Source organism: Protobothrops mucrosquamatus, unplaced genomic scaffold (genome assembly GCF_001527695.2).
Source record: "Protobothrops mucrosquamatus isolate PMUCROS unplaced genomic scaffold, P.Mucros_1.0 scaffold_280, whole genome shotgun sequence".
NCBI lineage: Eukaryota > Metazoa > Chordata > Lepidosauria > Squamata > Viperidae > Protobothrops > Protobothrops mucrosquamatus.
The window spans coordinates 1,062,888-1,072,281 of NW_015386356.1; positions in this window are offsets into that span (position 1 = coordinate 1,062,888).

Genomic DNA, 9,394 nt, shown 5'->3' on the forward strand with positions numbered 1-9,394 from the left:
TCCACTGGTTAATTGTTCTAACTGTCAGGAAGTTTCTCCTTAGTTCTAGGTTGCTTCTCTCCTTGATTAGTTTCCATCCGTTGCTTCTTGTCCTGCCTTCAGGCGCTTTGGAGAATAGCTTGACTCCCTCTTCTTTGTGGCAGCCCCTGAGATATTGGAACACTGCTATCATGTCCCCCCTCGTCCTTCTCTTCATTAATCATTTGTTCCACCACCTTCTAGTCCCCATCTCCAACAAAGTTAAATGATCAGGTGAAAAAGACACTAAAAAGGGCTTTTCTGCTGAAAAATTCAAGGACACCATAGGCCCAGTATCTTAGGGCTAGGTTGACCTGGCATGCAAAAATCTGGACAACCACTCAATGGCAACAAAAGTGATAGTGAAGGGATTTCCAGTGACCATTGCTGAGTTTAGACCCAGGGAAACGACTCTCCGTCCCCTGGATCTGATATTCTTCTGCTGGCGGGTCCATTTGGGCTGAATGCCACCCCAGAGAGGTGGCCACTGAAGGGTGAATCTTTGAGGAATGTGGGCCGGCGGTAGCCAGCTCGCTGAACTCAAAGCAGCCCCTGGAACTAACAGAAGAAAGGCGGACTGCATTTATGTGATCCGCCATTAACAGCTGATCGTCGGAGACGGAGAACAGCTGATTTTGACAGCAAGCAGCCAAGCCGGGTGAGGCTATGCTCCCTTTTCTTCTGCAAAGTGGACTTTGATCTAACAGCCTGTCTTCAATTGAAGTGGGAAGCCTGAAGGGAAGAAGGAGGGGTTTTTCTTCCCCCCCCTCCCGCATAAGCGGTGGTTTAAGCTTTACTTCACTACAAAAGGAAAAAAAAAACAGTTTGGATTACTCTAAAGTCTTTTTAAGTGCTAATAGAAACTGGGGAAACCTATTTGTTTTTTAGAAAAAAATATTTTTAACAGAGGAAAGCCATCCTAGCCTTAATTTTGTCTTTAAAACTTTAGAAACTTTTTTTCCCTTCACTCTGAATACTTTTTTTCCTCTTCCTGTTTAAACTCCTGGGAAGGATATATTGTCTCCTTTGTGGCTACATTGAAACTTTTTTCCTTTGTTCTTCAGCACCTGTTGTTTATTCAGCCTGAGAACTTGGCTGGATGCCCAGACATTCTTATCTGCTTTCAAAAGTTACTTAAAGAGATTTTTTTTCTTCTGTTTGGTGTTTTTGGCTAGTTTTGGCTGTATAACTCCTATTTTAAGAAGAATTGAACATTAAGAAATTTTGCTTTTCCTTTTTGTTATCCTTTTTGCTGTTGAATTGAACTAGTTGGATTATAAATTGGATAATTTCCACTACAGGTTTTTTCTTTTTTTCTTTTTGATTCCCCCCCCCCTCTATTTTGCTCTACTTCCTCCTTTTTTTGCTTTCTTTTTCTTGCTACTTTTAGCTTTTTTCTCCCTTGCCCTTTTTTGGTTTCTTTCCTATTTTTTTTCTTTTCTTTGGATATTTTTCTTTGTGGGAGCACTTTTGCTCCCACTCTAGTCTCTTTTATTTTTATCAATTTGCTTTCTTTTGAGAATTTTTCTCCTTTTTTTGAGGCTTTTGAGGTCCTCTTCTAGCCCCCTCCTGGAATTATTTTTTTAAAACCACGTTTGGTCTCCTCGCCTAATAATAGGAGGGCATTGGATTACAATTGGCCATCAGGCCACCTGGTGGATTACAACAACCAGAAGATGAATACCTCAAATTTGGCTAAGGGGGGGGGAAGAAAGGGATCCTCTGCCCCTGCTTCAACCTCGGCAAGTCCAGTTCCTCAAAAATCAATTACTACATTTCTACAACAAGAAAACATGGAATTCCAACAAAAAGACACCCAAGCGATACCGCAAGCAATTACAGCTCAGACAGCAGTTATGACTAAAAATATTGAAGACCTGAAAATGGAAATGAAAAAGGACCTGGATAAAAATTATGAAGACTTGAAAAATGATCTTGTTAAAATGAACCAAAAAATGGAAACCTTTCAACAGGCAATCACAGACAATCAACAAAGAATCCCAAAAATAGAAGACAAGTCAGTGGAAGTTGACCAGAAATTAGAATACCTGCAAGATGAGAATCAGAGATTGGCGCAAGCAAATGTGGAATTGGAAGATAGTATGGCTGTGATGGAGATGGAGACATCATCATATTTCTTAAGATTTCAAAATGTCATAGAAGAGAAGGATGAGAACTTGTTAGATCTGATGAGCGAGTTACTTGCAGAGCTACTTGGAATGGAAAAGATTCAAATGGAATGAGATATAGATCAGGTCTTCAGAGTTAATTCAAGTTAAGTTAGAAGAAACAAAGTTCCCAGGGAAGTTCATATAAGATTTGTCAAAAGATTTACAAGAGATTAAACTTTGAGAGCAATAAGAGATCAACCACTGAAATATAAAGAAAAAGAGCTTGTAGTTCTTAAATAAATTCCTAGAAGAATAAGAGAAGCCCAAAGAGAATATCAGTTTTTAACAAAGAAATTGTTTAATAAAGGAGTGAATTTCAGATGGTTGGTCCCAGAAGGATTATTAATCTTCTGGGACTCGAAAAGATACAGATTGGATACTCCACTTCAAACAAAGGAATTTGTTAACAACCATAGAGCCTTTCTGGAAAGAGGTGACCCTAAGCCTAAGAAACATGAGGAAATTATCGCTGTAGGAGCGTCTAAACAACTGGAGGAAGAAAAAGCTAAAAAGACTCAACCAGAGGAAGATGTAAGACCGAAAGACCAGAGGCAGATAAGCTCTCCTAGAAGATTGAGGTCTAGATATAACTGAAGCCATAGAGGAGATTGGAATTTTTTCAATAAATATAAATGGTCTGAATTCTCCCTCAAAAAGGAGTAAAACATTTACTAGACTACAAAAGTTGAAAATGGACATAATTTGTCTTCAAGAAACACATATTAAGAGACAACATTTTAGAATTTTAGAACAACCAAAAATAGGTAAACTTTACTTCTCCCTGGCACTTCAAAAGAAAAGAGGTGTAGCTCTTTATATAAAAGAAAAGATGAATCTAAAACAAGTCTATGCTGATGAAGAGGGGAGAATATTAATGGTGGAAATTACGTGGAATCAAAAACAAATATTGATGGTTGCAATATATGCACCTATTGAGAAGCAAGACCAGTTTTATCAGCAACATGATAAACTAGTGGATCTAAATCACCAAAATCTTTGTATATTGGCAGATTTTAATGCAATAGCCGATGCAACACAGGACTATAAAAGCTTTATATATATATATATATGTAGGTCTTTCGTTATTTGGGTTTTCTCCCGCATAAAATTGGAAGTGTCTTGGCAACGTTTCGACGAAGCCCCATTCGTCATCTTCAGGCTGGTGTCTTCAGCTTCGTGCTTCTAGGAGTATATATATATTTTAAAATACTAAAAATGCAAATCCTGGGCATTATATTAACTAAGTTAGAAAGAAAAACGAACACCAGAATATAATAAACCAGACTGTTTAATGTAAACAAGCCTATGGTTAAAAAGCTTAGTGACTCTTTTTAACCGCAGGCTTGTTTACATTAAACAGTCTGGTTTATTATATCCTGGTGTTCATTTTTCTTTCTAACTTGGTTAATATATATATATATATATATACATACATACATACATACATACACACACACACACACACACACACACACACGTATGTGGACTGTGATCAGGATGTCCTGTACATCACTACATCAATTATAAAGTGTATGACGTTCCTGATCCACACACAGAAACCTGCTCTGATGTATTCATTGTGTTCACTGCTGATTCCATTTGAAGTCTGGTGGATATTTTTAAGCATTGCTGAGAATTTTTAAAGATTTTCATTCCAGTGACCTCATTCATAACAGCCTTAGATGGCACATCAATAATTCCTTTGTCAAAATCCTAATTCTATTTCATCTCACTTGGTTTTAGAAGCTTAATTAATGGAAGTCCCAAGGGTTGCTATCTGTGCACTGAAGAACTGTTTTTCCAACATTCACTCATCTATCTGCTGTTTGTAAAAGGTTTGACATCTGCTATTATACTGAAATTACATACTTCATTTGGGAGTCAGTGAACTGTTTTTCTCTTCATTGCCTGCTATACTTTTGATTCATTGCCTTGTTTGCTTCCGCAGACAGGGAGCAAGAGGGAGATTTTTGCTAATGAAAGAGAAAGCACCTGATGAAGCAAGGCAGATGAGTGGCAGTTCTTGAGGCTGCATGTATAATTCATATAATTTCATCTTGGGTCCTTGAGTGCTAGCAACATTGGACTAAACTGAAGTTTTCAGATGAGGTGAAGGACAGTGAAAATTAAGCATTCTGAAAGACTCAAGATATCTGTGGCATTTTTGACAATTTTCCATTTACACTATGAGTTTTATTTTATTAAAGCAATGGTATTTCTGTCTCAATATTTATTTCGTACTCTTTATTTCTGTAAATGTTTAAATGGATAGACATAAAAATGTCATACAGGAGATCCATTCAACCCAGCCAAAAAGGCAAAGATGTTTTCTGGAAGGTTCCAGCTTAAACCATATGTAGAAAATTAGCCATAATGAAGATTTCTAAGAAGAATGGTCTTAAAACAGGAAATAGTTTTCACAACAAAAGATAGTCTCAAGTAAACTGCCTGGGCAAAAATAAGCTTGTCAGAACGGGGAAAGCAACTTGGTATCCCTGTTGTTTGGGTCTTGACTGTCCACAATGTGCATTTTTCATGGCAGGTGGGCCTGTTGAGATTCAAATCTACAAGAACTGAAGAACTTCACATTTCTTAGGACAGGATGGCCAGTAGGAGGAATGAAAGTAATTGTTGAGCTATAACTCCCAACAACCCTAGCCAGCAACAAGGATTGCTGGTGATTATTGTTCAATAATATCTAACTTTCCACAATTTGCTCTGACTTAGAAGATGGTGCTTTCCCAGTGCAGATTGGTGAATGTCTCAGCATTCATTTCTTTTGCATATAATAAACAAATGTGAATATTCTTAGCTTTTAACTAGAAAATTTGAGGCTAGATAGTTCCATTGCTTAGTAAATTCAAACTATTGCTAGAATGTCATATTCTGAATGGCCAGTTCCCCAGTCTTTTCAGCAAAGAGGACACTCTAGAATGGATTCTCTGAAGGTTCAAAGCTATTTTACTTACTAAAATGCATGAGTTATAAAGGATGAGGAAAATTGTGTGTATTTGTCATGCAAGGAATAACTCTGTTGAGATAATCCTTCATAAAATACAGAATATACCATCTTTCTTAAACTAGGTTTGTTCCATTATTCATCACATTCATTCAACTGACTGGCAGCTTAAAATCTATCTTTAAATAGATTCCTATTAAATTCATCTCAAAGAGAAAAACAGCTCCACTTATTCCCACAGTACTGAATATATTTTCATATTCATAATAAAGTCTTGCTAAATAAAGATATACACATTGTAACAATGAATTATATTACCATGAAATTAAGCATATAAAGTTAAATGTCTTTAATTTATGTCTATATGTTCAACAGGAGAAGAAATTATATTATTGAAAGTTCTTTGATTTTCCAAAATGGAACTTTCTTCCTGTAATCATTGATGAATACTATAAACACCTTCTCTTCCTCATTTCATTTTTTCTTTGTCACGACGCTTTCCTTTCTAATGCTTTGTTCAGCCTTTCCTTTAAACCAGTTTTCAGTTACTGAAGTTTAGTTTTCTTATTAAGTTACTTTTCATTCCCTCTCTTTGTATTTTTGTCCCAGTGGCACAATCACCATAAAAAACAATTGTGTAGATTAGTTGAATCTCAGTGTGGAAAACAATAATGAGAAAAATATCAAATAGAACAACGGAATAACAGAATTGGAAGGGATCTTGGAGGTCTTCTAGTCCAATTTCCTGCTCAAGCAGAAGACCCTATATCATTTCAGATAAAGGGCTATCCAGTCACTTTTTAAAACCCTCCAGTAATGGAGCACCCACAACTTCTCAAGGCAAGCCGTTTCACTGGTTTATTGTCCTCACTGTCAGGACAACAGTGAAAGAAAACAAAGTAGCTTACCGTTACATGCTACAATAGACAACTTACCTCATGAAGTCCTCCTTGTCCCCTCCTTTGTAGCCTAAAAGCTTTAATCTCTAACCAGCTATCTTGTAATAGAATAATGATACACAATTTCATTGGGCATTTAGCTGTTCTTGGGCTTCTCTGAATCGTGAGATTTCATGTCCTGTCTGGCTGTTACTGCTTTCATCCACCAGTTATATTTTGATCTTGTCATCATCATTGGCACCTAATTTTTCTTGTCCATCCTGGCATGCTATAGTACTTCCATACAGACTGCATTCAAATGAACTTATGCACTTAGCCTGAGTATTCTTCATATATTTCATTGATCTCTCTATATATCATATTTAAGAAACAGATTATTTGCTGGGCAAGCCAGTAAAGAAGTTATATTCTGTCCTTCTATGATTCAGCTAGCCCTTGGTTTCGGTATGACCAAAAAATTCTTCCAACATTGCCTAGATGGTCTTCTAAAGAATGCATGTGCTTTCTTAATATATGGTCAGGTTAATCAAGTGGAATCCAATACTGAATCTAGGTCAATAAATTTTGGTGCATCTATGTCCACTTCTAAGCAAGATAATTTTATATTAGAGCAGGACTTTGGGGATCTCACTCAACATTGTTAATAGAAAGGGACAATGCCCAACTATTCTAGCTTTGAACATTAAATGTAGTGCATCTATGCTTAAGGAATAGGCTCTGTGTTAGACTATCAGATGCAGAATCTAAAATTATCGAAACATATTATTAATTACTCCTTTAAGAAGAAAATGAGTTAAAGGGAACAGATAAAATAAGATCATACAAAAAATACAATCTGAGAGGCATCCAGGAGTGAATAATTACAGTGTTGGGGAATATTAATGTCTAACACTGCATGTCTGCCTATCTAGTGGGTGAAAAGAATAGATATTCATGAATGCATTGCAGAAAATACCACCCTCTCACGATGACAAGTTCTTGAAATTCCTTTCTCAATTGAAAGAATTAAAAGCACTTTTTTCATCCATCTGCATAAGAACTATTAGGAGAAAAAAAGAGAATTTTTCTGAATGTCATTATTCTAGACTAAGTTTATTATAAAAACAATCAATCATTTTATATTGAAAATTAAAGAGAATATCTATGCTTTAAGATCACATCTGCCATATGCTTTAATACTCTAAGGTTTCCTCTGTAATTTATTTGTTCTTTCCAAGCAAGGCATGCATGAGGAATTTATTAATAGTCCTTTAAGCAGATGAAAATATGTGAACTAAATGCTTCATCTAACAGCATTTTTCTACCACAAATGCACAGTGAATAGCACTTTTGCTGCAGCTGTGAGCAAAATGTTAAGCAATTAACATTAATCACAGCTCTAAAGAAAAAGTTACTTCTTTTATGTGTGCTTGATTCTTAACAATATGCAAGTCCTAGTTTCAATTGTTCCTGAAAAGGATGCTGTATATTACCTTGAAAAAAAAAACTATGCAGCCTAAAACATTGCCTGTCTAGCATCCCATATCCATTAACCTTTGTAATCAGTTTAACCTCAGATACAGAGAAAATTAAAGTTGTACAGTTCTGTGATGACTTGCAACACATTGTTAATACAAGACCTCTCCTCCTGCTAAGTCATCAAATTCAGAAGCAACTAAAATGCAATATTAGAAGTAAGATAGCATCTGGAATAATACAAAAAAAATGGCCTTAGGATATAAAATGAAGCAGAGACAGATTACTAGGATTCTGCCAAGAAAATTCAATGTCTACAGAAAATATCTTCTTCCAACAAGTTAAAAGATGACTGGACACACAGACTTCATTGACATTTCAAATGTTGGATAGACAACAAAAGAAGCAAATTGACTATATGCTTCACAAGTAGATTGAGGTGTTCTTTGCATTCATTAATAGACTTGATATTGATGGGGCTCATTGTGCTGGTTAATGACCATAATAAAGTCTTTCATTTCACTTCACTGAGGCTTGTTTATATGCAGATCAGTGTCGACACACTTTGTGGATGAAACTGCAATCTTGTGGTGAAATCTTGCATTATAATTAAAGACTTATTCAGAAGTACTAAAAAGGTATGTGCAATGCCAAGCTTAAGTGGAAAATGGTATACAGGTAGTCCTCACCTTATGACCACAATTGAGCCCAACATTACTGTTGCTAAGTGAGACAGTGGTTACGTTTTGTCCCATTTTGCAACTTTTCTTGCCATAGTTGTTAAGTGAAACACTGCAGCTCAGATCATGTATATCCAGGGCTTCTTTTGTCATAGAACGCCCAGAACGGAGTTCTGGCACCTTTTTTGGATGGAACCTTGTAGGGTAGTCAAGGTGGGTTGTATGACGTGTGTGAGTTCCAACGCCTTTTTTTTTTTTTTTACAAAAAAAGCACTGTGTATATCTTTTTGCATACTAAAACAAGCAAACAAAATAATCTGATCCATGTTCCAAGTGATAATCTGATGAAAATCAAAGATAGATTTCATGGATTTTATCTGACAAATGTAGTGCCTGAAGAACTGAGGACTTCCAGACTTGCACAATTCTGTTACTGTAACATTACACAAAGGTAGTATTAATACTCATGGTTGGTGTTCCTTGTCAAAGGGCTAACATCCGCTTCCTTACTTTTATTCTCCCCAAAACTGGAAAGGGTCCCTTCTGAGATGCTTTCTCCACCCCCCACCCCACCCCTTCTTCAGGCTCAGATTTTATCAGACCATTGTATAGGCTGTTACTCTCCCTCTTGTTTCCCAAGCTTATTCCCACATATCATTACACTAATTCAGTTACAGCCAATTCATCTGAGGGCTGATTTGAAAATGATGTTCAAAATGTTTACTCACAAACAAGTCTATATACATTAAGGGGAGCAGATGCATAACTCTACACAGGATCAAATTGGTATATAACTATAACTGGATGTATAGCATTCAGGTGTCACCAACTACTATGATTTAAACATACTTTCTTTCTATTACGTCTACAATTAATACAGTCATTGATCAGATAAAATATATTCACATTAAGGAAAAATACATTTGCGGGTTTAAGAAATAATTATAATATATTATTTTTATTGTGTTATTGGATAAGTATGTCAGACTCTTCAAAATTAATATATTGACTAAATTTCTAAGACTTTTCTTTAAGAACTTCATATCTGTTGATCATAAATAGTCCATATATATATATATATATATATATATATATATATATATATGTTTTCTGAGGTTTTCGCGGGTGTTTGTATGTAGGTCTTTAGTTATTCGGGTTTTCTCCCGCGTAGAATTAAAAGTACCTTGGCAACGCCTCGACGAAGTCACATCC